The sequence below is a fragment of the Zea mays genome, chromosome 7, assembly GCF_902167145.1.
Source record: "Zea mays cultivar B73 chromosome 7, Zm-B73-REFERENCE-NAM-5.0, whole genome shotgun sequence".
NCBI lineage: Eukaryota > Viridiplantae > Streptophyta > Magnoliopsida > Poales > Poaceae > Zea > Zea mays.
The window spans coordinates 165,404,918-165,432,648 of NC_050102.1; positions in this window are offsets into that span (position 1 = coordinate 165,404,918).

The following is a 27,731-nucleotide window of genomic DNA, read 5'->3' on the forward strand; positions in this document are numbered from 1 at the left end:
TAACACATCTTCCCCTAAACATGTGCATCACTTTGCAACGGACTTGTGAGGTCCAGGGAGTGTTTGTACAACTTGAGCACCACAATAAGCAACAAAATGCAGAATGAACCTGATTAAAGGCATAAACACATGTATGCTATAATTCAATCCAAGTTCCGCGAATCTAAGACATTTAGCTCACTACGCAGCCTGCAAAAGGTCTTCTCATCTAGAGGCTTGGTAAAGATATCGGCTAGCTGGTTCTCGGTGCTAACATGAAACACTTCGATATCTCCCTTTTGCTGGTGGTCTCTCAAAAAGTGATGCCGGATGTCTATGTGCTTTGTGCGGCTGTGCTCAACAGGATTCTCCGCCATGCGGATAGCACTCTCATTGTCACATAGGAGTGGGACTTTGCTCAGATTGTAGCCAAAGTCCCGGAGGGTTTGCCTCATCCAAAGTAGTTGCGCGCAACACTGACCTGCGGCAACGTACTCGGCCTCAGCGGTGGATAGGGCAACGGAGGTTTGTTTCTTAGAGTTCCATGACACCAGGGACCTTCCTAAGAATTGGCACGTCCCCGATGTACTCTTCCTATCGACCTTACATCCAGCATAGTCGGAGTCTGAGTATCCAACTAAGTCAAAGGTAGACCCCTTTGGATACCAGAGCCCGAAGCAAGGCGTAGCAACCAAATATCTAAGAATTCGCTTTACCGCCACTAAGTGACACTCCTTAGGATCGGATTGAAATCTAGCACACATGCATACACTAAGCATAATATCCGGTCTACTAGCACATAAGTAAAGCAAAGAACCTATCATTGACCGGTATGCTTTTTGATCAACGGACTTACCTCCTTTGTTGAGGTCGGTGTGTCCGTCGGTCCCCATCGGAGTCTTTGCGGGCTTGGCGTCCTTCATCCCAAACCGCTTTAGCAGATCTTGCGTGTACTTCGTTTGGGAGATGAAGGTGACGTCCTTGAGTTGCTTCACTTGGAACCCAAGGAAGTAGTTCAACTCGCCCATCATCGACATCTCGAATTTCTACGTCATCACCCTGCTAAACTCTTCACAAGACTTTTGGTTAGTAGAACCAAATATTATGTCATCGACATAAATTTGGCACACAAACAAATCACCATCACATGTCTTTGTAAAAAGAGTTGGATCGGCTTTCCCAACCTTGAAAGCATTAGCAATTAAAAAGTCTCTAAGGCATTCATACCATGCTCTTAAGGCTTGCTTAAGTCCATAGAGCGCCTTAGAGAGCTTACACACATAGTCGGGGTACCGTTCATTCTCGAAGCCAGGGGGTTGCTCCACGTACACCTCCTCCTTGATTGGCCCGTTGAGGAAAGCGCTCTTCACATCCATTTGGTACAACCTGAAAGAATGGTGAGCGGCATATGCTAGCAAAATACGAATTGATTCTAGCCTAGCCACAGGAGCAAACGTCTCCTCAAAGTCCAAACCTGCGACTTGGGCATAACCTTTTGCCACAAGTCGAGCCTTGTTCCTCGTCACCACTCCATGCTCGTCCTGTTTGTTGCGGAATACCCACTTGGTTCCCACAACATTTTGCTTCGGACGAGGCACCAGTGTCCAAACTTCATTGCGCTTGAAGTTGTTGAGCTCCTCCTGCATGGCCAATACCCAATCCGGATCTAGCAAGGCCTCCTCTACCCTGAAAGGCTCAATAGAAGAGACAAAGGAGTAATGCTCACAAAAATTAACTAATCGAGATCGAGTAGTTACTCCCTTGCTAATATCACCCAGAATTTGGTCGACGGGATGATCCCTTTGAATCATCGCTCGAACTTGGGTTGGAGGTGCCGGTTGCGCATCTTCCTCCATCACATGATCATCTTGTGCTCCCCCTTGATCATCCGCCTCCTGTTGATGAACCTGTTCATCGTCTTGAGTTGGGGGTAGCACCGTAGTTGAGGAAGATGGTTGATCTCGTTCATCTTGTTCCTGTGGTCGTACTTCCCCAATCGCCATGGTTCGTATGGCTGCCGTCGGAACATCTTCTTCATCTACATCATCACAATCAACAACTTGCTCTCTTGGAGAGCCATTAGTCTCATCAAATACAACGTCGCTAGAGACTTCAACCAAACCCGATGATTTGTTGAAGACTCTATACGCCTTTGTATTTGAGTCATAACCTAACAAAAACCCTTCTACTGCTTTGGGAGCAAATTTAGAATTTCTACCCTTCTTCACTAGAATGTAGCACTTGCTCCCAAATACACGAAAGTACGATACATTGGGTTTGTTACCGGTTAGAAGCTCATATGACGTCTTCTTGAGGAGGCGGTGAAGGTAGACCCTGTTGATGGCGTGGCAAGCCGTGTTCACGGCTTCCGACCAAAAACGCTCGGGGGTCTTGAACTCTCCAAGCATAGTCCTCGCCATGTCGATTAGCGTCCTGTTCTTCCTCTCTACCACACCATTTTGCTGTGGTGTGTAGGGAGCGGAGAACTCATGCTTGATCCCTTCCTCCTCAAGGAACTCCTCCACTTGAAGGTTCTTGAACTCGGACCCGTTGTCGCTCCTTATCTTCTTCACCTTGAGCTCAAACTCATTTTGAGCTCTCCTGAGGAAGCGCTTGAGGGTCCCTTGGGTTTCAGACTTATCCTGCAAAAAGAATACCCAAGTGAAGCGGGAAAAGTCATCAACAATAACTAGACCATACTTACTTCCTCCTAGACTCAAATAGGCGACGGGTCCGAAGAGGTCCATATGCAGCAGCTCCAGGGGTCTTGAAGTGGTCATCACATTCTTGCTGTGATGTGCTCCTCCCACTTGTTTACCTGCTTGACAAGCTGCACAAGGTCTATCTTTTTCGAATTGCACGTTAGTCAAACCTATCACGTGTTCTCCCTTTAGAAGCTTGTGAAGGTTCTTCATCCCCACATGTGCTAAGCGGCGATGCCACAGCCAGCCCATGCTAGTCTTAGCTATTAAGCATGCATCTAGACCGGCCTCTTCTTTTGCAAAATCAACTAAATAAAGTTTGCCGTCTAATACACCCTTAAAAGCTAGTGAACCATCACTTCTTCTAAAGACAGACACATCTACTTTTGTAAATAGACAGTTATACCCCATGTTGCATAATTGGCTAACAGATAGCAAATTATAACCAAGAGACTCAACTAAAAACACATTAGAGATAGAGTGCTCATTAGAAATTGCAATTTTACCTAACCCTTTTACCTTGCCTTGATTCCCATCACCGAAAATTATTGAATCTTGGGAATCCTTATTCTTGACGTAGGAGGTGAACATCTTCTTCTCCCTCGTCATATGGTTTGTGCATCCGCTGTCGATAATCCAGCTTGAACCCCCGGATGCATAAACCTGCAAGGCAAATTTAGGCTTGGGTCTTAGGTACCCAACTCATGTTGGGTCCTACAAGGTTAGCACAAATATCCTTAGGGACCCAAATGCAAGTTTTGTCTCCCTTGCATCTTGCCCCTAATTTTCTAGCAACTATCTTCCTATCCTTTCTACAAATAGCAAAGGAAGCATTTAAAGCACAATAAATTGTAGAAGGTTCATTTACTACTTTCCTAGGAGCATGAATAATATTCTTTCTAGGCACATGATGAATAGCATTTCTCCTAGTTACATTTCTACCATGCATATAGGAAGAACTAGAAGCAGTCATGGCATAAGAATCATAAGCATGTGAATTAAAAGCATCATAACTTCTAAAAGCATTTCTAGAATTTTTCCTATCATGATACAAGAAGGCATGGTTCTTTTTAGCATTAGTAGCCATAGGGGCCTTCCCTTTCTCCTTAGCGGGAATGGGAGCCTTATGGCTTGTCAAGTTCTTGACTTCCCTCTTGAAGCCAAGCCCATCCTTAATTGAGGGGTGTCTACCAATTGTGTAGGCATCCCTTGCAAATTTTAGTTTATCAAAATCACTCTTGCTAGTCTTAAGTTGGGCATTAAGACTAGCTACTTCCTCATTTAATTTAGAAATGCACCCTAGGTGTTCACTACAAGCATCAACATTAAAGTCTTTACACCTAGTGCAAATCACAACATGTTCTACACAAGATGTTAATTTACTAGATTTTTCTAGCTTAGCATTTAAATCATCATTTATGCTCTTTAAGCTAGAAATTGTCTCATGGCAAGAAGATAATTCACAAGACAGCATTTCATTTCTCTTAACTTCTAAAGCATGGGATTTTTGTGCTTCTACAAATTTGTCATGCTCTTCATATAAAAGGTCCTCTTGTTTTTCTAGTAATCTATTCTTGTCATTCAAGGCATCAATCAACTCATTAATCTTATCAATTTTAGATCTATCTAATCCCTTGAATAAGCATGAGTAATCTATCTCATCATCATCACTAGACTCATCCTCACTAGAAGAAGCATAAGTAGGGTTTTGAGTACATACCTTCTTCTCCCTTGCCATGAGGCAGGTGTGATGCTCGTTGGGGAAGAGGGATGACTTGTTGAAGGCGGTGGCGGCGAGTCCTTCATTGTCGGAGTCGGAGGAGCAATCCGAATCCCACTCCTTTCCAATATGTGCTTCGCCCTTGGCCTTCTTGTAATGCTTCTTCTTCTTCTCCCTTTTGTTCCCCTTTTCCTGGTCACTTTCATTATCGGGACAGTTAGCAATGAAATGACCAATCTTACCACATTTGAAGCACGAGCGCTTCTCCTTTGTCTTGGTCTTGCTTGGCTGTCCCTTGCGACCTTTAAGCGCCGTCTTGAAACGCTTAATGATGAGGGCCATTTCCTCATTATTTAGCCCGGCCGCCTCAACTTGTGCCACCTTACTTGGTAGCATCTCGTTGCTCCTTGTTGCCTTGAGAGCAATGGGTTGAGGCTCATGAATAGGACCGTTCAATGCGTCGTCCACGTATCTCGCCTCCTTGATCATCATTCGCCCGCTTACGAATTTCCCAAGAACTTCTTCGGGTGACATCTTGGTGTACCTAGGATTTTCACGAATATTATTCACCAAATGAGGATCAAGAATGGTAAAGGACCTTAGCATTAGGCGAACGACGTCGTGGTCCGTCCATCGCGTGCTTCCGTAGCTCCTTATTTTGTTGATAAGGGTCTTGAGCCGGTTGTATGTTTGAGTTGGCTCCTCGCCCCTTATCATTGCGAACCGTCCAAGCTCGCCCTCCACCAACTCCATCTTTGTGAGCAAGGTGACATCATTCCCCTCATGAGAGATCTTGAGGGTGTCCCAAATCTGCTTGGCATTGTCCAAGCCGCTCACCTTGTGATACTCGTCCCTGCACAAAGAGGCTAGCAACACAGAAGTAGCTTGTGCGTTTTTATGAATTTGTTCATTAATAAACATGGGACTATCCGTACTATCAAAGTGCATTCCACTCTCTACAATCTCCCATATGCTAGGATGGAGAGAGAACAAGTGACTTCGCATTTTGTGACTCCAAAATCCGTAGTCTTCTCCATCAAAATGAGGAGGTTTACCAAGTGGAATGGATAATAAATGAGCATTAGTACTTTGAGGAATACGAGAGTAATCAAAAGAAAAGTTCGAATTAACCGTCTTTCTTTTGTTGTGGTCGTCGTCATCCTTTTGGGAGGAGGAAGATTCATCGCTGGAGTAGTAGACAATTTCCTTAATGCGCCTTGTCTTCTTCTTCCTCCCGTCTTTTCTTTTGTGGCCCGAGCCTGAGTCAGTGGGCTTGTCATCATTGGGCTCGTTGACGAAGGACTCCTTCTCCTTGTCGTTGATCACCATCCCCTTGCCCTTGGGATCCATCTCTTTGGGCGGTTAGTCCCTTTCTTGAAGAGAACGACTTTGATACCAATTGAGAGCACCTAGAGGGGGGGTGAATAGGTGATCCTGTAAACTTCAAAACTTAAGCCACAAAACTTTGATTAAGTGTTAGCACAGTTAATGCCAAGTGGCTAGAGAGAAGATCTTGCACAATAGGATAATCACACGGAGTTCAACACAGAGAAGACACAGTGATTTATCCCGTGGTTCGGCCAAGTACAAAACTTGCCTACTCCACGTTGTGGCGTCCCAACGGACGAGAGTTGCACTCAACTCCTCTCAAGTGATCCAATGATCAACTTGAATACCACAGTGTTATGCTTTTCCTTTCAATTTCCCGTTTGCGAGGAATCTCCACAACTTGGAGTCTCTCGCCCTTACACTTGAGATTCAACAAAAAATACGGAGTAAGGGAGGGAAGCAACACACACAAATCCACAGCAAAATGCGCACACACACGGCCAAGAATCGAGCTCAAAAGACTATCTCAAAGTTCTCACTAGAACGGAGCTCGAATCACTTAGAATGACAAACGAATGCGCAAAGACTGAGTGTGGATGATCAAGAATGCTCTGAGGTTGCTTGGTGTTCTCCTCCATGCACCTAGGGGTCCCTTTTATAGCCCCAAGGCAGCTAGGAGCCGTTGAGAGCAAATCTGGAAGGCTGATCTTGCCTTCTGTCGTCGGGCGCACCGGACAGTCCGGTGCACACCGGACACTGTCCGGTGCCCGATTTCCTTCCTCAAACAGCGCAGTCGACCGTTACTGATCTGGGAGCCGTTGGCGCACCGGACATGTCTGGTGCACACCGGACAGTCCGGTGCCCCCTTCCGACCGTTGGCTTGGCCACGTGTCGCGCGCAGAATCCGCGGCCGACCGTTGGCCCTAGCCGACCGTTGGCTCACCGGACAGTCCGGTGCACACCGGACAGTCCGGTGAATTTTAGCCGTACGCCGTCGGCGAATTCCCGAGAGCGGCCTGTTCGGCCGAGGCAGCCTGGCGCACCGGACACTGTCCGGTGCACCACCGGACAGTCCGGTGCCCCAGACCGAAACAGCCCCTTGGCTGTACACAGCCACCTTTTTCCTTTTCTTTTTCTTCCTGTTTCCAATACTTAGACAAGTATATTAGTACACAAAACCAATGTACTAAGACTTAGAAACATACCTTTGCTCTTGATTTGCACTTTGTTCATCCATTGCATAAATTCACATTTTAAGCACTTGAGTTGGCACTCAATCACCAAAATACTTAGAAATGGCCCAAGGGCACATTTCCCTTTCAGCCCATCATCGACATCTCGAATTTCTGCGTCATCACCCTGCTAAACTCTTCACAAGACTTTTGGTTAGTAGAACCAAATATTATGTCATCGACATAAATTTGGCACACAAAAAAATCACCATCACATGTCTTAGTAAAGAGAGTTGGATCGGCTTTCCCAACCTTGAAAGCATTAACAATTAGAAAGTCTCTAAGGCATTCATACCATGCTCTTGGGGCTTGCTTAAGTCCATAGAGCGCCTTAGAGAGCTTACACACGTGGTCGAGGTACCGTTCATCCTCGAAACCAGGGGGTTGCTCCACGTACACCTCCTCCTTGATTGGCCCGTTGAGGAAAGCGCTCTTCACATCCATTTGGTACAACCTGAAAGAATGGTGAGCGGCATATGCTAGCAAGATACAAATTGATTCTAGCCTAGCCACAGGAGCAAACGTCTCCTCAAAGTCCAAACCTGTGACTTGGGCATAACCTTTTGCCACAAGTCGAGCCTTGTTCCTCGTCACCACCCCGTGCTCGTCCTGTTTGTTGCGGAACACCCACTTGGTTCCCACAACATTTTGCTTGGGACGAGGCACCAGTGTCCAAACTTCATTGCGCTTGAAGTTGTTGAGTTCCTCCTGCATGGCCAATACCCAATCCGGATCTAGCAAGGCCTCCTCTACCCTGAAAGGCTCAATAGAAGAGACAAAGGAGTAATGCTCACAAAAATTAACTAATCGAGATCGAGTAGTTACTCCCTTGCTAATATCACCCAGAATTTGATCGACGGGATGATTCCTTTGAATCATCGCTCGAACTTGGGTTGGAGGTGCCGGTTGCGCTTCTTCCTCCATCACATGTTCATCTTGTGCTCCCCCTTGATCACACGCCTCCTGTTGATGAACCTGTTCATCGTCTTGAGTTGGGGGATGCACCGTTGTTGAGGGAGAAGGTTGATCTCGTTCATCTTGTTCCTGTGGCTGCACTTCTCCAATCGCCATGGTTCGTATAGCGGCCGTCGGAACATCTTCTTCATCTACATCATCACAATCAACAACTTGCTCTTTTGGAGAGCCATTAGTCTCATCAAATACAACGTCGCTAGAGACTTCAACCAAACCCGATGATTTGTTGAAGACCCTATATGCCTTAGTATTTGAGTCATATCCTAACAAAAACCCTTCTACAGCTTTGGGAGCAAACTTAGAATTTCTACCCTTCTTCACTAGAATGTAGCATTTGCTCCCAAATACACGAAAGTAAGATACATTGGGTTTGTTACCGGTTAGAAGCTCATAGGACGTCTTCTTGAGGAGGCGGTGAAGGTAGACCCTGTTGATGGCGTGACAAGCCGTGTTCACGGCTTCCGACCAAAAGCACTCGAGGGTCTTGAACTCTCCAAGCATCGTCCTCGCCATATCAATGAGTGTCCTGTTTTTCCTCTCTACCACACCATTTTGCTGTGGTGTGTAGGGAGCGGAGAACTCGTGCTTGATCCCTTCCTCCTCAAGGAACTCCTCCACTTGAAGGTTCTTGAACTCGGATCCGTTGTCGCTCCTTATCTTCTTCACCTTGAGCTCAAACTCATTTTGAGCTCTCCTGAGGAAGCGCTTGAGGGTCCCTTGGGTTTCAGACTTATCCTGCAAAAAGAACACCCAAGTGAAGCGGGAAAAGTCATCAACAATAACTAGACCATACTTACTCCCTCCTATGCTCAGATAGGCGACAGGTCCGAAGAGGTCCATATGCAGCAGCTCCAGGGGTCTTGAAGTGGTCATCACATTCTTGCTGTGATGCGCTCCTCCCACTTGTTTACCTGCTTGACAAGCTGCACAAGGTCTATCTTTTTCGAATTGCACGTTAGTCAAACCTATCACGTGTTCTCCCTTTAGAAGCTTGTGAAGGTTCTTCATCCCCACATGTGCTAAGCGGCGATGCCACAGCCAGCCCATGCTAGTCTTAGCTATTAAGCATGCATCTAGACCGGCCTCTTCTTTTGCAAAATCAACTAAATAAAGTTTGCCGTCTAATACACCCTTAAAAGCTAGTGAACCATCACTTCTTCTAAAGACAGACACATCTACATTTGTAAATAGACAGTTATACCCCATGTTGCATAATTGACTAACAGATAGCAAATTATATCCAAGAGACTCTACTAAAAACACATTAGATATGGAGTGCTCATTAGAAATTGCAATTTTACCTAACCCTTTTACCTTGCCTTGATTCCCATCACCGAATATAATTGAATCTTGGGAATCCTTATTCTTGACGTAGGAGGTGAACATCTTCTTCTCCCCCGTCATATGGTTTGTGCATCCGCTATCAATAATCCAGCTTGAACCCCCGGATGCATAAACCTGCAAGGCAAATTTAGGCTTGGGTCTTAGGTACCCAACTCATGTTGGGTCCTATAAGGTTAGTGCAAATATCCTTAGGGACCCAAATGCAAGTTTTGTCTCCCTTGCATTTTGCCCCTAACTTCCTAGCAATTATTTTCCTATCCTTTCTACAAATAGCAAAGGAAGCATTTAAAGCACAATAAATTGTAGAAGGTTCATTCACTACTTTCCTAGGAGCATGAATAATATTCTTTTTAGGCACATGATGAATAGCATTTCTCCTAGACATATTTCTACCATGCATATAGGAAGAACTAGAAGCAAACATGGCATGAGAGTCAAAATCATCATAAGCATTATAATTCCTATAAGCATTTCTAGTTTGTCTCCTATCATGATACATAAAAGCATGGTTCCTTTTAGTACTACTTGCCATAGGGGCCTTCCCTTTCTCCTTGGCGGAGATGGGAGCCTTATGGCTTGTTAAGTTCTTGGCTTCCCTCTTGAAACCAAGTCCATCCTTAATTGAGGGGTGTCTACCAATCGTGTAGGCATCCCTTGCAAATTTTAGCTTATCAAAATCATTCTTGCTAGTCTTAAGTTGAGCATTAAGACTAGCCAATTCATCATTAAGCTTGGAAATTGAAACTAGGTGTTCACTACACGCATCAATGTCAAAATCTTTACACCTAGTACAAATTACAACATGTTCTACACAAGAATTAGATTTATTTGCCACTTCTAATTTAGCATTTAAATCATTGTTGACACCTTCTAAAGTAGAAATGGTTTTATGACAAGTAGATAATTCACCAGAGAGCATTTCATTCCTTTTAATTTCTAGAGCGAGAGAATTTTGTGCACTAACAAATTTATCATGCTCCTCATATAAAAGATCTTCTTGTTTTTCTAGTAATCTATTTTTGTCATTCAAAGCATCAATCAACTCATTAATCTTGTCTATCTTAAATCTATCTAAGCCCTTGAATAAGCATGAATAGTCTATGTCATCATCATCACTAGACTCATTATCACTAGAAGAATCATAAGTGGAGTCTCGAGTACTCACCTTCTTCTCCCTTGCCATAAGGCATGTGTGATGCTCGTTGGGGAAGAGGGATGACTTGTTGAAGGCAGTGGCGGCGAGTCCTTCATTGTCGGAGTCGGAGGAGGAGCAATCTGAATCCCACTCCTTGCCTAGATGTGCTTCGCCCTTTGCCTTCTTGTATGCCTTCTTCTTCTCCCTCTTGCTCCCTTGTTCCTGGTCACTTTCATTATCGGGACAATTAGCAATAAAATGACCAAGCTTACCGCATTTGAAGCATGAGCGCTTCTCCTTTGTCTTGGTCTTGCTTGGCTGTCCCTTGCGACCTTTAAGCGCTGTCTTGAAGCGCTTAATGATGAGGGCCATCTCCTCATTATTTAGCCCGGCCGCCTCAACTTGCGCCACCTTGCTTGGTAGCGCCTCCTTGCTCCTTGTTGCCTTGAGAGCAATGGGTTGAGGCTCATGGATTGGACCATTCAATGCGTCGTCCACGTACCTTGCCTCCTTGATCATCATTCGCCCGCTTACAAATTTTCCAAGAACTTCTTCGGGCGACATCTTGGTGTACCTAGGATTTTCACGAATATTGTTCACCAAATGAGGATCAAGAACGGTAAAGGACCTTAGCATTAGGCGGACGACGTCGTGGTCCGTCCATCGCGTGCTTCCGTAGCTCCTTATTTTGTTGATAAGGGTCTTCAGCCTGTTGTAAGTTTGGGTTGACTCTTCTCCCCTTATCATTGCGAATCGTCCAAGCTCGCCCTCCACCAACTCCATTTTAGTGAGCATGGTGATGTCGTTCCCCTCGTGAGAGATTTTGAGGGTGTCCCATATCTGCTTGGCGTTGTCCAAGCCGCTCACCTTATTGTACTCTTCCCTGCACAAAGATGCTAATAGAACAGTAGTAGCTTGTGCATTTCTATGGATTTGTTCATTTATAAGCATAGGGCTATCCGAGCTATCAAATTTCATTCCATTCTCTACAATCTCCCATATGCTTGGATGGAGAGAGAATAAGTGACTACGCATTTTGTGACTCCAAAATCCGTAGTCTTCCCCATCGAAGTGTGGAGGTTTGCCAAGAGGAATGGAAAGCAAATGCGAATTTGAACTATGTGGAATACGAGAATAATCAAATGAAAAGTTCGAATTGACCGTCTTCCTGTAGTCGTTGTCGTCGTCCTTTTGGGAAGAGGTAGACTCATCGCTATCGTCGTAGTAGACGATCTCCTTGATGCGCCTTGTCTTCTTCTTCTTCCCGTCTTTGCGCTTGTGGCCCGAGCCCGAGTCATTGGACTTGTCATCCCTTGGCTCGTTGACGAAGGACTCCTTCTCCTTGTCGTTGATCACAATTCCCTTCCCCTTAGGATCCATCTCTTCGGGCGATTAGTCCCTTCTTGAAGAGAACGGCTCTGATACCAATTGAGAGCACCTAGAGGGGGGTGAATAGGTGATCCTGTAAAAACTTAAACTTATAGCCACAAAAACTTGTTAAGTGTTAGCACAATGATTGCCAAGTGGCTAGAAAGGAGTCTCAGTAAAACACAATACCACAAGAGATCAAACACAGAGATGACACAGTGGTTTATCCCGTGGTTCGGCCAAGACCAACGCTTGCCTACTCCACGTTGTGGCGTCCCAACGGACGAGGGTTGCAATCAACCCCTCTCAAGCGGTCCAAAGACCAACTTGAATACCATGGTGTTTTGCTTTGCCTTTCAATATCCCGTTTGCGAGGAATCTCCACAACTTGGAGCCTCTTGCCCTTACACTTAAGATTCACAAAGAAATACGGAGTAAGGGAGAAACTAGCAACGCACACAAGACTCAAAATCAGAGCAACAGCACGCACACAAGTCGCAACAAGAGCTCGCAACACAACTCAATGAGTCCACAACTCAACAAGAGCTCTAGATGCTATCACAATGAACCAAATGCGTGGAATCGATGTCTTGGTGCTTAGGAATGTTGTAGGAATGCTTGATGTGCTCCTCCATGCGCCTAGGGGTCCCTTTTATAGCCCCAAGGCAGCTAGGAGCCGTTGAGAGCAATTCTGGAAGGCTGATCTTGCCTTCTGTCTTCGGGCGCACCGGACAGTCCGGTGCACACCGGACACTGTCCGGTGCCCGATTTCTTTCCTTAAACGGCGCAGCCGACCGTTGCAGATCTAGGAGCCGTTGGCGCACCGGACAGTCCGGTGCACACCGGACAGTCCGGTGCCCCCTTCCGACCGTTGGCCCGACCACGTGTCGCGCACAGATTCCGCGGCCGACCGTTGGCCCGGCCGACCGTTGGCTCACCGGACAGTCCGGTGCACACCGGACAGTCCGGTGAATTTTAGCCGTACGCCGTCGGCAAATTCTCGAGAGCGCCGAGTTCACGCCGAGTCAGCCTGGCGCACCGGACACTGTCCGGTGCACCACCGGACAGTCCGGTGCTCCAGACCGAACATCCTTTTGGTTGTACACAGCCAACTTTTCTCTGACTCGATTTCTCCTGTTTCAAGCACTTAGACACAATACATTAGTCTTCAAAACAATGTACTAAGGCTTAGAAACATACCTTTACTCTTGATTTGCACTATGTCCATCCATGGGTATAGATTCACATTTAAGCACTTGTGTTGGCACTCAATCACCAAAATACTTAGAAATGGCCCAAGGGCACATTTCCCTTTCAGGGAGCCCGAGTCAGATTGCTTTGGCTGAATTTCGAGTGATTTCAGATCATATTGGCACTAGGGACTTAGTGCAGGAATTCTTGGCTTTTAAAGTATTCCCAACACTGAGGGACTAGGAGATGCCGAAGCTAAAGGGAGAAAAGAAAAAGGGAGAACTTATTCGGTTGCCTTATCATTACAAATTTAAGAAACATTTAAAGCACCATGCCAAGAATGGTTGGACACAATTGAGGTTATGTGTAATGAGATTCTCGGCTGCTATTCTAAGAAAGAAGATCAGTTAATGATTGCGGCCTTCGGCACTCGTCCGAAACGAAGATTGAATCGGGTGCTGGATGCTTTGAATTTTGATTATCCTGATTACGAGCAACTGAGCGGAGATGTCGAAGGCCAGAAAAGAAAAAGGATTGCCAGCGTCCTTGATAAAGAAGGCACCAAGTTGGCTAAAAAGGACAAAGAAAATTCTGAGAAAAGAAAATTAAGCCCTGAGCCGAAGATAACTGCTCCAAAGAGAAGAAAAGCTGCATCCCCAAAACCAAAAACGCCAGCCCAAGAGGAGGAAGCTCCTGCAACACCTTCTGCTGCCGAAGTGGAAGAGATTCTAAAGGTAATGACTGAACCTTTGCCTATCAAGCTAACTCTGCTGGCGCCAGAACTGACGAAGTTTTTTCAAAAGGAAAAAGAACCTTCGGCAACAGAAAGTCCTGCCAAGCCGAAGAAGAAAAGAAGAATTATGCAAGTGGCTGATGTCATTCATCAGACACCACCACCAACATCGGCGTCAAAAATAATTGAAAGCGCTGCTACTGCCAAAGCCACAGCCACCAGAGCCGAAACTATCGGAGCCGAAGCCACCGGAGCAACCACCGAAGCTGAAGCCACCGGAGCCAAAACTGAGATCACCGAAGATCCTAATCTAGAAACTACACTTGGTGATATTGATAACATACTTCTGAAAATGGCTGAAGAAGAAGCTGCTGCGGTCGCGGTGGATACAACGATTGAGAAAGAAAAAGGGCAGATTGAAGACACTTTGGAAGAAGAAAACTTTAATTTTCAAGATTGAAAGGGAATTAGGCTTACACCTAATCCCTAATTAATTTTGGTGGTTGAATTGCCCAACACAAATAATTGGACTAACTAGTTTGCTCCAGTGTATAAGTTATACAGGTGTTAAAGGTTCACACTTAGCCAATAAAAAGACCAAGAGTTGGATTCAACAAAAGAGCAAAGGGGTCAACCGAAGGCACCTCTGGTCTGGCGCACCGGACTGTCCGGTGTGCCACCGGACAGTGTCCGGTGCACCACCGGACATGTCCGGTGCACCAGAGGACTCCAACGCAAACTCGCCACCTTCGTGAATTTCCAGAGGCGACTCCGCTATAATTCACCGGACTGTCCGGTGTACACCGAACAGTGTCCGGTGCGCCAAGGAAGAGCGGCCTCAGGAACTCGCCGGCTTCGGGAATCTCCAACGGCTAGTCCGCTATAATTCACCGGACATGTCCGGTGTACACCGGACTGTCCGGTGCAACTCCGGAGCAACGGCTATTCGGCGCCAACGGCTACCTGCAACGCAATTAATGCGCGCGCAGCGCGCGCAGAAGTCAGGCGTGCCCATACTGGCGCACCGGACAAGGAACAGTGCATGTCCGGTGTGCACCGGACATCCAGGAGGGCCCACAAGTCAGAAGCTCCAACGGTCAGAATCCAACGGCAGTGATGACGTGGCGGGGGCACCGGACATGTCCGGTGTGCACCGGACTGTCCGGTGCGCCATCGAACAGACAGCCTCCCAACGGCCACTTTTGGTGGTTGGGGCTATAAATACCCCAACCACCCCCACCATTCATTGCATCCAAGTTTTCCACTTCTCAACCACTTACAAGAGCTAGGCATTCAATTCTAGACACACCAAAGAGATTTGTCGTGTTCTTTTGAGCTCTTGCGCTTGGATTGCTTCTTTTCTTTCTCACTTGCTCTTGTGATCTACACTCAATTGTAATCAAGGCAAGAGGCACCAATTGTGTGGTGGCCCTTGCGGGGAAGTTTTATTCCCGACTTTGATTTGAGAAGAGAAGCTCACTCGGTCCGAGGGACCGTTTGAGAGAGGGAAGGGTTGAAAGAGACCCGGCCTTTGTGGCCTCCTCAACGGGGAGTAGGTTTGCGAGAACCGAACCTCGGTAAAACAAATCCGCATGTCACACTCTTCATTTGCTTGCGATTTGTTTTGCGCCCTCTCTCGCGGACTCGTTTACATTTCTAACGCTAACCCGGCTTGTAGTTGTGTTTATATTTGTAAATTTCAGTTTCGCCCTATTCACCCCCCCCCCTCTAGGCGACTATCAATTGGTATCAGAGCCCGGTGCTTCATTAGAGCCTAACCGCTCGAAGTGATGTCGGGAGATCACGCCAAGAAGGAGATGGAGACCGGCGAAAAGCCCACTACAAGCCACGGGAGCACTTCATCGGAAGAGTCCCGCACCAAGAGGAAGGAGAAGAAGAAGAGCTCCTCCAACAAAGGGAAGGAGAAGAAATCTTCTTCTCACCACAAAGAGAAGAAGGAGAGATCTTCCTCTCACAAGCCGCATCGGAATGGGGACAAGCACAAGAGGATGAGGAAAGTGGTCTACTACGAGACCGACACCTCATCAACATCGACCTCCGGCTCCGATGCGCCCTCCGTAACTTCTAAACGCCAAGAGCGTAAGAAGTTTAGTAAGATCCCCTTACATTATCCTCGTACATCTAGACATACTCCATTACTTTCCGTTCCATTAGGCAAACCGCCAACCTTTGACGGTGAAGATTATGCTAGGTGGAGTGATTTAATGAAATTTCATCTAACCTCACTCCACAAAAGTATATGGAATGTTGTTGAGTTTGGAGCACAGGTACCATCCGTAGGGGATGAGGATTATGATGAGGACGAGGTGGCCCAAATCGAGCACTTCAACTCCCAAGCCACAACCATACTCTTGGCCTCTCTAAATAGAGAGGAATACAACAAGGTGCAAGGGTTGAAGAATGCAAAGGAAATTTGGGACCTCCTCAAGACCGCGCACGAGGGTGATGAACTAACAAAGATCACCAAGCGGGAAACGATCGAGGGGGAGCTCGGTCGCTTTCGACTTCGCCAAGGGGAAGAGCCACAAGATATGTACAACCGGCTCAAAACCTTGGTAAACCAAGTGCGCAACCTCGGGAGCAAAAAGTGGGATGACCACGAGGTGGTTAAGGTTATTTTAAGAGCTCTTATTTTCCTTAACCCCACTCAAGTTCAATTAATTCGTGGTAATCCTAGATATCCACTAATGACCCCCGAGGAAGTTATCGGGAATTTTGTGAGCTTTGAATGTATGATCAAGGGCTCCAAGAAGATCAACGAGCTTGATGAACCCTCCACGTCCGAAGCACAACCGGTGGCATTTAAGGCGACGGAGGAGAAGAAGGAGGAGTCTACACCGAGTAGACAACCAATTGACGCCTCCAAGCTCGACAATGAGGAGATGGCTTTAATCATCAAAAGCTTTCGCCAAATCCTCAAGCAACGGAAGGGGAAGGATTACAAATCCCGTTCCAAGAAGGTTTGCTACAAGTGTGGTAAGTCCGGTCACTTTATCGCTAAATGTCCATTATCAAGTGACAGTGACAGGGATAACGACAAGAAGGGAAAGAGGAAAGAAAAGAAGAGGTACCACAAGAAGAGGGGCGGCGATGCCCACGTGTGCCGCGAGTGGGACTCCGACGAGAGCTCCACCGACTCCTCCTCCGACGAGGACGCCGCCAACATCGCTGTCACCAAGGGACTCCTCTTCCCAAACGTTGGCCACAAGTGCCTCATGGCAAAGGACGGCAAAAGGAAGAAGGTAAAATCAAGATCCTCCACTAAATATGAAACCTCTAGTGATGAGGATGATGCTAGCAATGAGGAGGATAACTTGCGCGTTCTTTTTGCCAACCTTAACATGGAACAAAAGGAAAAACTAAATGAGCTAATTAGTGCCATCCATGAGAAGGATGATCTCTTGGACTCACAAGAGGACTTCCTTATTAAGGAAAACAAAAAGCATGTTAAGGTTAAGAATGCTTATGCTCTAGAGGTAGAAAAATGTGAAAAATTGTCTAGTGAGCTAAGCACTTGCCATGAGACCATTGACAACCTTAGAAATGAAAATGCTAGATTAAATGCTAAGGTTGATTCTCATGTTTGTGATGTTTCAATTCCCAATCCTAGAGATAATGATGATGATTTGCTTGCTAGGATTGAAGAATTAAACATTTCTCTTGCTAGCCTTAAAGTAGAAAATGAAAATTTGATTGCTAAGGCTAAAAACTTTGATGTTTGCAATGTCACTATTTCCGATCTTAGAGATAATAATGATATCTTGCGTGCTAAGATCGTTGAACTTAATTCATGCAAACCCTCTACATCTAGTGTTGAGCATATTTCCATTTGTACTAGATGTAGAGATGTTGATATTAATGCTATTCATGATCACATGACTTTGATTAAACAACAAAATGATCATATAGCAATATTAGATGCAAAAATTGCCGAGCATAACTTAGAAAATGAAAAGTTTAAATTTGCTAGAAGTATGCTCTATAATGGGAGACGCCCTGGCATCAAGGATGGCATTGGCTTCCAAAGGGGAGACAATGTCAAACTTAATGCCCCTTCTAAAAACTTGTCTAACTTTGTTAAGGGCAAGGCTCCCATGCCTCAGGATAACGAGGGCTACATTTTGTACCCTCCCGGTTATCCCGAGAACAAAATTAGGAAAATTCATTCTAGGAAGTCTCACTCTGGTTCTAACCATGCTTTTATGTATAAGAGTGAGACATCTAGCTCTAGGCAACCAACCCGAGCTAAGTTGCCTAAGAAGAAAATTCCTAATGCATCAAATGATCATGCTATTTCATTCAAAACTTTTGATGCATCATATGTTTTGACTAACAAATCAGGCAAAGTAGTTGCCAAATATGTTGGGGGCAAACACAAGGGCTCCAAGACTTGTGTTTGGGTACCCAAAGTTCTTGTGTCTAATGCCAAAGGACCCAAAACCATTTGGGTACCTAAAGTCAAGAACTAAAATTATTTTGTAGGTTTATGCATCCGGGGGCTCAAGTTGGATACTCGACAGTAGGTGCACAAACCACATGACAGGGGAGAAGAAGATGTTCTCCTCATATGAGAAAAACCAAGATCCCCAACGAGCAATCATATTCGGGGATGGAAATCAAGGTTTGGTCAAAGGATTGGGTAAAATTGCTATATCACCCGACCATACTATTTCCAATGTTTTTCTTGTAGATTCTTTAGATTACAATTTGCTTTCCGTATCCCAATTATGTCAAATGGGCTACAACTGTCTATTTACTAATGTAGGTGTTACTGTCTTTAGAAGAAGTGATGATTCAATAGCATTTAAGGGAGTATTAGAGGGTCAGCTATACTTGGTAGATTTTGATAGAGCTGAACTCGACACTTGCTTGGTTGCTAAGACTAACATGGGTTGGCTCTGGCACCGCCGACTAGCCCATGTTGGAATGAAGAATCTTCATAAGCTTCTAAAGGGAGAACACATTTTGGGACTAACAAATGTTCATTTTGAGAAAGACAGGATTTGTAGCGCATGCCAAGCCGGAAAGCAAGTTGGGACTCATCATCCACACAAGAACATTATGACAAGTGACAGGCCACTGGAGCTCCTTCACATGGATCTATTCGGCCCGATCGCTTACATAAGCATCGGTGGGAGTAAGTACTGTCTAGTTATTGTGGATGATTATTCTCGCTTCACTTGGGTATTCTTTTTACAGGAAAAATCTCAAACCCAAGAGACCTTAAAGGGATTCTTGAGACGGGCTCAAAACGAGTTCGGCTTAAGGATCAAGAAAATTAGAAGCGACAATGGGACGGAGTTCAAGAACTCTCAAATCGAAGGCCTTCTTGAGGAGGAGGGCATCAAGCATGAGTTCTCTTCTCCCTACACGCCACAACAAAATGGTGTAGTGGAGAGGAAGAATCGAACTCTATTGGACATGGCTAGGACCATGCTTGATGAGTACAAGACTTCGGATCGGTTTTGGGCCGAGGCGGTCAACACCGCTTGCTATGCCATCAACCGGTTATATCTTCACCGAATCCTCAAGAAGACATCCTATGAACTCCTAACCGGTAAAAAGCCAAATATTTCATATTTTAGAGTTTTTGGTAGCAAATGCTTTATTCTTGTTAAAAGAAGTAGAAAATCTAAATTTGCTCCTAAAACTGTAGAAGGCTTTTTACTAGGATATGACTCAAACACAAGGGCATATAGAGTCTTTAACAAGTCCTCAGGACTTGTTGAAGTTTCTTGTGACGTTGTGTTTGATGAGACTAACGGCTCTCAAGTAGAGCAAGTTGATCTTGATGAGATAGGTGAAGAACAGGCTCCATGCATAGCGCTAAGGAACATGTCCATTGGGAATGTGTGTCCTAAGGAATCCGAAGAGCCTCCACATGCACAAGATCAACCATCCTCCTCCACGCAAGCATCTCCACCAACTCAAACTGAGGATAAGGCTCAAGTTGATGAAGGGCAAGATCAAGAAGATGAGCCACCTCAAGATGATGGCAATAATCAAGGGGGAGATGCAAATGATCAAGACAAGGAGGATGAACAACCAAAGCCGCCACACCCAAGAGTCCACCAAGCAATACAACGAGATCACCCCGTCGACACCATCCTCGGCGACATTCATAAGGGGGTAACCACTAGATCTCGTGTTGCACATTTTTGTGAACATTACTCTTTTGTTTCCTCTATTGAGCCACACAGGGTAGAGGAAGCACTTCAAGATTCGGATTGGGTGGTGGCGATGCAAGAGGAGCTCAACAACTTCACTAGGAATGAGGTATGGCATTTAGTTCCACGTCCTAATCAAAATGTTGTAGGAACCAAATGGGTCTTCCGCAACAAGCAAGATGAGCATGGTGTGGTGACAAGGAACAAAGCTCAACTTGTGGCCAAAGAATACTCCCAAGTCGAAGGTTTGGATTTCGGTGAAACCTATGCACCCGTAGCTAGGCTTGAGTCAATTCGTATATTATTAGCCTATGCTACTTACCATGGCTTTAAGCTTTATCAAATGGACGTGAAAAGTGCCTTCCTCAATGGACCAATCAAGGAAGAGGTCTATGTTGAGCAACCTCCCGGCTTTGAAGACAGTGAGTATCCTAACCATGTCTATAAGCTCTCTAAGGCGCTTTATGGGCTCAAGCAAGCCCCAAGAGCATGGTATGAATGCCTTAGAGATTTTCTTATTGCCAATGGCTTCAAAGTCGGAAAGGCCGATCCTACACTCTTTACTAAAACTCTTGAAAATGACTTGTTTGTATGCCAAATTTATGTTGATGATATTATATTTGGGTCTACTAACGAGTCTACATGTGAAGAGTTTAGTAGGATTATGACACAGAAATTCGAGATGTCTATGATGGGGGAGTTGAAGTATTTCTTAGGATTCCAAGTGAAGCAACTCCAAGAGGGCACCTTCATTAGCCAAACAAAGTATTCTCAAGACATACTAAACAAGTTTGGGATGAAGGATGCCAAGCCCATCAAGACACCCATGGGAACCAATGGGCATCTCGACCTCGACACGGGAGGTAAGTCCGTGGATCAAAAGGTATACCGGTCGATGATAGGTTCTTTGCTATATTTATGTGCATCTCGACCGGACATTATGCTTTCTGTATGCATGTGTGCAAGATTCCAAGCCGACCCTAAGGAAGCTCACCTTACGGCCGTAAAACGAATCTTGAGATATTTGGCTTATACTCCTAAGTTTGGGCTTTGGTATCCTAGGGGATCCACATTTGATTTAATTGGATATTCGGATGCCGATTGGGCGGGGTGTAAAATCAATAGGAAGAGCACATCGGGGACTTGTCAGTTCTTGGGAAGATCCTTGGTGTCTTGGGCTTCAAAGAAGCAAAATTCGGTCGCTCTTTCCACCGCCGAAGCCGAGTACATTGCCGCAGGACATTGTTGCGCGCAATTGCTTTGGATGAGGCAAACCCTGTGGGACTACGGTTACAAATTAACCAAAGTCCCTTTGCTATGTGATAATGAGAGTGCAATCAAGATGACGGATAATCCCGTCGAGCATAGTCGCACTAAACACATAGCCATTCGGTATCATTTTCTTAGGGATCACCAACAAAAGGGAGATATCGAGATTTCATACATTAATACTAAAGATCAATTAGCCGATATCTTTACCAAGCCTCTTGATGAACAATCTTTTAACAAACTTAGGCATGAGCTCAATATTCTTGATTCTAGGAACTTCTTTTGTTAAATTGCACACATTGCTCTTCTATATACCTTTGATCATGTCTCTTTCATATGCTATGACTAATGTGTTTTTCAAGTCTATTTCAAACCAAGTCATAGGTGTATTGAAAGGGAATTGGAGTCTTCGGCGAAGACAAAGGCTTCCACTCCGTAACTCATCCTTCGCCATCGCTCCAAGAGACTCTCCATCTTTGGGGGAGAGAGCAAAAGGACTTCGTCTTTGGTATAATCTTAACTCATTTATTTATGACCAAAGGGGAAGATAGCACTTAGTGGGCTCTAATGATTCCGCTTTTGGCCATTCATGCCAAAGGGGGAGAAAGTAAGGGCCCAAAGCAAAAGGACCGCACCACCACCAATTTCAAAAACTTCGTGTTTCAAGAATATTATCAATTAGTATCCTATTGTGTTCAAAAGGGGGAGAAAGTAGTATTTCAAAAAGGATATATCAAAACCCTCTTGAACACTAAGAGGAGGATCTCATTTAGGGGGAGTTTTGTTTAGTCAAAGGAAAAGCATTTGAAACAGGGGGAGAAAATTTCAAATCTTGAAAATGCTTCTCAAAATCGTATTCATTTGCCTTTGACTATTTGCAAAAGAACTTTAAAAAGGATTTACTAAAGAGTTTGCAAAAACAAAACATGTGGTGCAAGCGTGGTCCAAAATGTTAAATAAGAAAGAAACGATCCATGCATATCTTGTAAGTATTTTGATTGGCTCAATTCCAAGCAATATTTACACTTACATTATGCAAACTAGTTCAGTTATGCACTTCTATATTTGCTTTGGTTTGTGTTGGCATCAATCACCAAAAAGGGGGAGATTGAAAGGGAATTAGGCTTACACCTAGTCCCTAATTAATTTTGGTGGTTGAATTGCCCAACACAAATAATTGGACTAACTAGTTTGCTCCAGTGTATAAGTTATACAGGTGTTAAAGGTTCACACTTAGCCAATAAAAAGACCAAGAGTTGGATTCAACAAAAGAGCAAAGGGGTCAACCGAAGGCACCTCTGGTCTGGCGCACCGGACTGTCCGGTGTGCCACCGGACAGTGTCCGGTGCACCACCGGACATGTCCGGTGCACCAGAGAACTCCAACGCAAACTCGCCACCTTCGGGAATTTCCAGAGGCGACTCCGCTATAATTCACCGGACTGTCCGGTGTACACCGGACAGTGCCCGGTGCGCCAAGGAAGAGCGGCCTCAGGAACTCGCCGGCTTCGGGAATCTCCAACGGCTAGTCCGCTATAATTCACCGGACATGTCCGGTGTACACCGGACTGTCCGGTGCAACTCCGGAGCAACGGCTATTCGGCGCCAACGGCTACCTGCAATGCAATTAATGCGCGCGCAGCGCGCGCAGAAGTCAGGCGCGCCCATACTGGCGCACCGGACAAGGAACAGTGCATGTCCGGTGTGCACCGGACATCCAGGAGGGCCCACAAGTCAGAAGCTCCAACGGTCAGAATCCAACGGCAGTGATGACGTGGCGGGGGCACCGGACTGTCCGGTGCGCCATCGAACAAACAGCCTCCCAACGGCCACTTTTGGTGGTTGGGGCTATAAATACCCCAACCACCCCACCATTCATTGCATCCAAGTTTTCCACTTCTCAACCACTTACAAGAGCTAGGCATTCAATTCTAGACACACCAAAGAGATTTGCCGTGTTCTTTTGAGCTCTTGCGCTTGGATTGCTTCTTTTCTTTCTCACTTGCTCTTGTGATCTACACTCAATTGTAATCAAGGCAAGAGGCACCAATTGTGTGGTGGCCCTTGCGGGGAAGTTTTATTCCCGGCTTTGATTTGAGAAGAGAAGCTCACTCGGTCCGAGGGACCGTTTGAGAGAGGGAAGGGTTGAAAGAGACCCGGCCTTTGTGGCCTCCTCAACGGGGAGTAGGTTTGCGAGAACCGAACCTCGGTAAAACAAATCCACGTGTCACACTCTTCATTTGCTTGCGATTTGTTTTGCGCCCTCTCTCGCGGACTCGTTTACATTTCTAACGCTAACCCGGCTTGTAGTTGTGTTTATATTTGTAAATTTCAGTTTCGCCCTATTCACCCCCCCCCTCTAGGCGACTATCAAAGATATACTTGGACAAGAGCTATCAGAAGCTGAAAAAGAAGAACTAAAGAAATATGTTATATCCTGTGGATACAAACCAGGGGCTCTGCTGTTTGGCGGAGTCAATGAAGGAAAACTAAGATGCCTTCGTAATCGAACCGAGGCTAAAGTTGTTAGAACTTTTTCAAAGAACGTTGGGATGCCGAAGATTGAAGCGGACTTGTGCAGATACCAGCGACAGCATATCGCTGGTAGCTTGTTCTATGCTAATTTTAAGGTAAAAACTCTCAACTTTTATTTTTTTTTGAATTAAGATGGTTTCTGGCGAAGGTTGTTTTGCCAGAGTATATTATTAAGTAAAGTGCTGAGGATGCAACAAGATCTTGAAGACAAGAAAAACGAAGCTACTATCAGAGATGTAGAAAATAAGATCGAAAGTTACGAAGCTGCTTTGAAGAAAAAGGACTTCGACATTCAAGAACTTGAACATAAAGCTAAAGATCACGAGGCTGCCTTGGAGAAAAAGGACTTCGTAATTCACTCTATGGAAGGCTCGCTAGCTGAAGCTCAAGCTGAAATTGACAAACAATGAATTGCTCATAAAATTGGAAAAATCTGAGCAGGAAAAGAAGAATCCTGAAACAAGTCTCAAGACCGAAGTTGAGAAAAATACAAATTTGCAAAAATTACTGAAAGAGCTTCAGGAAAGATGTTTAGATTTCGGCAACCGATGTGTGCAGCGGCTGAAGGATGTGTTTCACTCAATTGGAGCCAGCTCTGATAAATTTACACCTTCAGCTGAAAACCTGCCAAGCACCTTCGAATACATTGAGGGCGAAGTTGATGCACTTGATGAAGATATCGCTGGGCATGCCGATTTCTGCGCCCTGCTAGCTTCTCAAGGCACAGCTGCTGCTTTCTTGAAGGCTGATTGCACGCACGGAAAAATTGTGAATAGGCCAAACTTTAGTTTGTCACCAGCAGATTTAATTGACATCCCCAGCCTAGCTCGAAGCATAGGAAACAGGTTTATGACCCAGATTTGGATAAACGGCGGGCGAAAAATGGTCGGTGACGAAGCTCAGAGCCACCTTAAGCCAGTGAGAAACTTATACTTGTTACTTTTACCTTCTCCTTGAACTTTGCGGTTTTCTCATTCCGTTTTGATATGTACAGGATGATGAAGCTAAAGAATGAGGAGTTGAAGCTTTCAAAGACATCCCGAAAGACTCTGCTGCACAAGATTTTAGAGAAAATTTTTGTAATATGATTGTAAAGAAATTTATGTAAATTTGTGCGTACCTTGTAATATATCTTTCCCCTTTGTCCATGTACAATCTGCTTTGCTGTGGACGAAATTTTCTTTTTGAGCCGAAGGCGAAAAACACCTTCCTTTCTTTTCGTACACAACGAAGCATGAAAATTTCTTCTTTCTGTTTTTCTCCGAAGCTTTATCCTCATAGCCGAAGCATCTGTCTTTTCTGAATGATAAAATGATAATGATCCTATGCATGTCTAAATGAATGTTTATAAATGCAAATGTCATGATGTGATGTATCGTGCAAATGAATGTCCTAATATATTCGAAGTCATAATCATAAACATCATTCTCTTAGGAATGACTCAAATCTTTTTGCCGCTTATTTCTCGGCTTCACCGTTTATTTTTCGGTGTATCAGCGTTGACTTTTCGCTGTAAGCCTCCCTTAGGAGCTTCTTCGCCTTTTACTTCAGCGGAATCAGCGTTTATTTTTCGCTGCAAGCCTCCCTTAGGAGCTTCTTCACCTTTTACTTCAGCGGAATCAGCATTTATTTTTCGCTGTAAGCTCTGCATTCCCTTATGAACGACTTTTGAGCTTCTCCCTGTTTTCTTTTCTTTTTTGTTTGCACTCGATGGTGCATTCTCAGCTTTTACATTTACATCTTTGGGGGATATTGCTCTTATAGAACTGAAATAAGGAAAAAGAGATTACATGCTATGACCCCGTTAAAAACCTTTCTCCCCTTTAGAAAGGAAAAGGGTGCCACAAGAAAAAACTGCAAAAAAATAAAAAAGATTACATCTGGTTACACATAATACTGCCGAAGCTCGTCGGCATTCCAAGATCTAGGAATGTCGTTGCCGTCCATATCCTTTAATCTGTAGGATCCGGGTCTTGACGAAGATACTACTAGAAAGGGCCTTCCCACTTCAGCTGTAGTTTGCCCACTGTGTCTGCGTTGGCCACTCTTCGAAGCACCAAATGTCCTGGCTTTATGTTCTTCAACCGAACCTTTCTATCACGCCATTTTATTGTTTCGGCTTGGTATTTATTGATGTTTTCCACAGCCTGAAGCCTGATCCCTTCTATAACATCTTTGTCCACAGAGCAATCAGCTTCGTCTTTTGTCGAAGCCACTGTTCTTATTGATCCTGCCTTAGCCTCTTCTGGGGTTATTGCTTCATCACCAAACAGCAATTTGAATGGTGTAAAACCTGTTGACCTTGATACTGTTGTGTTGTGGCTCCACACCACTTTGATTAATTCATCTGGCCACTTTCCCCTCGGCTGGTTGAATATTAACTTCATTATGCCTGTCATTATGATGCCATTAGCCCTTTCAACTAGTCCATTTGATTCCGGATGTCGAACTGATGCAAAATGGATCTTTGTGCCAATTTGTTCACAAAATTCTTTGAAAGCTTCGGAATCAAACTGCGTTCCATTGTCCACAGTGATGGCATTCGGCACTCCGAAGCGACAGACAATGTTTTGCCAAAAAAACTTTTGAATATTGACCGAAGTTATTGTGGCTAAAGGCTTTGCCTCAATCCATTTAGAAAAATATTCCACTGCCACTACAACATATCTTAAGTTCCCTTGTGCTGGTGGTAATGGACCTAACAAATCAAGGCCCCATCTTTGCAATGGCCAAGTGGGTTGTATTAACTGGGTTAGAGACGAAGGTTGTTTTTGATCTCTTGCACATTTCTGACAACCTTCGCACTTTTGGACTAACTCCGCTGCATCAGAAGCTGCCTTCGGCCAATAAAATCCTAGATAGAAAACTTTTCCCAGCAAAGGCCTAGATCCAATGTGAGATCCACACAGGCCTGCATGTATTTCCTTCATCAATTCTATACCTTCGGCCCTGGATAAACATTTGAGTAACGGAGAGCAGACCCCATGCTTGTACAGCTCCCCTTCTATTATTACATATGGACGAGCTCTTGCCTCTATTCTCTTGTTATAAGCTTCGTCATCTGAAAGAAAGTTGCCCTGAAGGTAAGAGATGATCTCAGTTCTCCAGTCTTCACTATAAACAGGAGATATATTGAGGACCGCTCTTTCAAGGAGTTCAACCGAGGGTGCTTTTATTGTTTCAAAAATACTTCCGAAGGTAAGGGCAGCCCCTGTGCTGCTGACGTGGCTAGCAAATCAGCATGTTCATTTTCTCCTCGAGGAATATTTTTTTTACTGAAAACCCTTCAAAGGAAGCTTCAATCCTTCGGACCGTATCTAAATACTTCTCAAGCTTCGGGTCTCTTGCCTTACAACTCTTGTCAATATGACCAGAGATAACCTAGGAATCAGTTTTAAGAACCGCCCTTCTGATTCCCATTGACTTTAACTTCCGAAGACCCAAAAGTAAAGCTTCGTACTCAGCAATGTTATTTGTGCAGCTAAAATCAAGTCTTGCTGCGTAGCAAGTTTTAACTTTGGAGGGTGCAATCAACACAACGGCTGCTCCTGCCCCAAAGGTTCCCCAAGAACCATAGCAAAATACTGTCCATGCTTCGGCATCTTTACTCGCCTCTTCTACCTGAGCCCCTGGCGTCCAGTCAGCAATGAAGTCAGCTAACGCCTGGGACTGAATCGAAGATCTGTGCACATAATCAATACAGAATTCATTGAGTTCCGCAGCCCACTTTCCAATCCTTCCAGTAGCTTCTCTATTTCTCATAATGTCCTTCAATGGTTGTGAAGAAGGGACAATTATATTGTATGCTTGGAAATAATGCCGAAGCTTTCTAGAAGCCATCAAAACAGCATATAGCACCTTCTCCAATTCTGTATAATTTTTCTTTGATAAACTAAGAACTTCAGATACAAAGTATATTGGAGCTTGCTTTCTGACTTGCCCTTCAAGCTTCTCTTGGACAAGTGCTGCACTTACCGCTGAGTGCGAGGCTGCCACATATAACAACAGAGGAGCCCCTAGCGTTGGTGGAAT